Source organism: Euphorbia lathyris, chromosome 8 (assembly GCF_963576675.1).
Source record: "Euphorbia lathyris chromosome 8, ddEupLath1.1, whole genome shotgun sequence".
In the NCBI taxonomy this organism is placed as follows: domain Eukaryota; kingdom Viridiplantae; phylum Streptophyta; class Magnoliopsida; order Malpighiales; family Euphorbiaceae; genus Euphorbia; species Euphorbia lathyris.
Window position 1 is genome coordinate 28,910,001 of NC_088917.1, and position 2,500 is coordinate 28,912,500.

The following is a 2,500-nucleotide window of genomic DNA, read 5'->3' on the forward strand; positions in this document are numbered from 1 at the left end:
AAGAATACGCTAAAAAGCTGTTTGCAAGTATTCGTAGCCCGAGCGGGAGAAGAAAGCCAAAAACTCTAAAGAAAGGCCAAGGAGATGGGAAGAAGGACTGCGCCCCAGGTAAGAGGGGTGAGTCTAGAACAACAAATTCAATAGAGGCATCGCGAGATGAGACTTCAAGCTATAGAATAAATTAAACTTAAGAAGGAGTATACATGGTCGCTGCATCTGAAATCATTCGTTCACCCGTGGAGTATTAGACTTGTGCAATAAAAAATAAAAAAGTATAAGAAAGAAGTCTTTCAATCATTCGGCCGATTTCTTATCCTTCATTTGAAGTAAGCTGAACTTCAAGTTAAGTATAAAGTAAAGCAAAGCAAAGGGGCCCGCTTACCCACTCCCCTTTCCCCTCATTGCTAGGGGCCTCGTCCTCTTCCTTTTCCTCAATCAAGTGGGTTGAACTCTTTCTAAGGCAAAAGGTGAGAGCAGACAGATCTTCTATTTAACTTAACATAAAGCTAGGAATGCTTACCTGACTCTCGGGCTTTATTGCCCATTTGCAGTTGATGATTTCCGAGCATTGCGCTTAAGGTTTTTTTTCTCAATCCATCTTCACTCACGGAAAGCACACTTTTCACTTGTACCTGCCTTCGACTTAAAAGTGGAAAGTTCGATCCACGCACTCTTTCATTACACGAGGAAAGCGCAAAGACAGACTGGCTCAATGCCTTTACTGCCCGAATCAAGGACTTTCCCATGCACACTTATTCGTTCTATTCCAAAGCCACAGCTGAATGCCGTACTTGCTTTTCTTTAGAAAGTCGTTTTCAAGCCGATAAGTTCGCTAGTTGAATTAATCATTAATCGCACTTGCGCGACTAATTGAACCAGTTCCCTCGGCTCCTTTTCTTGCTTGATTTCGTGATTCAAAGGAATTGACCAAGCTGACTAACTTTCCTGATTACTTATTTTCTGCGCTATACTTTTCCTGCTTGGAGGAAGAGAATCCGCTGTTACAGACCCGGTTGTGAAAGAAGGAAAGTATACTGACTTGGCTCTTTGAAGGACAATTTTCCCTTGTTAATGTACGAGCAGGAGACTAGAAGAAAGATGCCCACAATCAGATGCTATAGGAACTGAACTGCCAATATGTATATCAAGATCTTAAGTATGAAAGGGATCCCCTAATGCCCATATTAGCTAAATCTTACTCAATGGGAACTTCACTCAAAGCGGGGGAAGGGGATGCCCCAAAAAAGTCCTTTCGGCTAGAACACCATTAACGAAAGAGCGATCTATGCTTTACGAAAACGACGGAAAGTCAACTCTTTTGGGATTACCTTTCACCACGGGTGCTAAAAAAAATAAATTATTTATTCACAATAGCAATAAAGGAAAAAGAGAGAGATGGGTTCAGGCCTGCCTCAACGGCATAAGATGAATATAAAAAACCAAGCGCTAACTGAAACTGGGGTCCTTCAGTCAGGTTTTTACTAAAGAAAGAGGGCCTACGAGGCGCCTGGAACAGGTGCTAATGGAACTACTGGAGCGAGTACGTAGTACTACTGGTTGAACAGTTCCCGCCAAGACTGCTACTACTCCTGTTGGAGCTGCAACCACTGGAATTGGCTAAACTATTACTCGAACTGGTGTCGTGGGGGTACTGGAGTGACTTGTGCTAAGGGAAATATACCTATTAACTGGAACTGGTACTTTCACTTGTGTCGGAAAGTATTAACTAATGAAATGGAAGCCAATTATGTAAAACTTTCTACATGGCTGTTGACCTTCACAGATCGTCATGGTTCGCTAACACCCACCCGATTTTCTTCCAGCCTTCACGGATGCCTTATGTTGAATGCGCCTAAAAGCGCCAGCTAGTCAGGGGTGTAAGACCAATCATCCTTATCCTATAGTTCCAACATCAACGCCTTAAGCAAGCTTTGCTTTCTGATATTGACGTGCTGCTTACAAAGACTGGGAAAGTACTTAAGGGAAAAAACTTATTTATTAAGTATAATATGTGGGCCCTTGAGCGCCCTTTCTTTCTCAACCGAATCGGATCCCCTTGCTTGCTTACCTGTCAGTGTAAACCTTAGTAGTTTCTTAATATCATAAGAGAAGAGAAGAAAGTCGGAAATATCGATCGTAAGAAGAGAGATGTCTTCAAACCCTTCTTTCCTTTTTCTTTCTCTCATTCTTACTACCTTCTAGTAGGAGGATCCATATTAGAATCTTCATTTCTGATATTCTTATCTTCATTTATGATATCTTCTTTTTCATACCATTCTTTTGGTTTTGTGCTCTTCCTCTCAAAGGTACTTCCATCGTTTCTTTTCTGATTCTGATTTAGGTAAGATGTGTTCTTTCTCTCATCGGTGCTCGTCTTCTCATTCTGATTCTCATATCGGTCTTGGGTGGAATGCTTCTCATAGCGTTCATCGGTGCTCTCATCGTTGTTACTCTTTCTCTTCTCATCGTTGTTACTCTTTCTCACTGCTGGTACAACTTA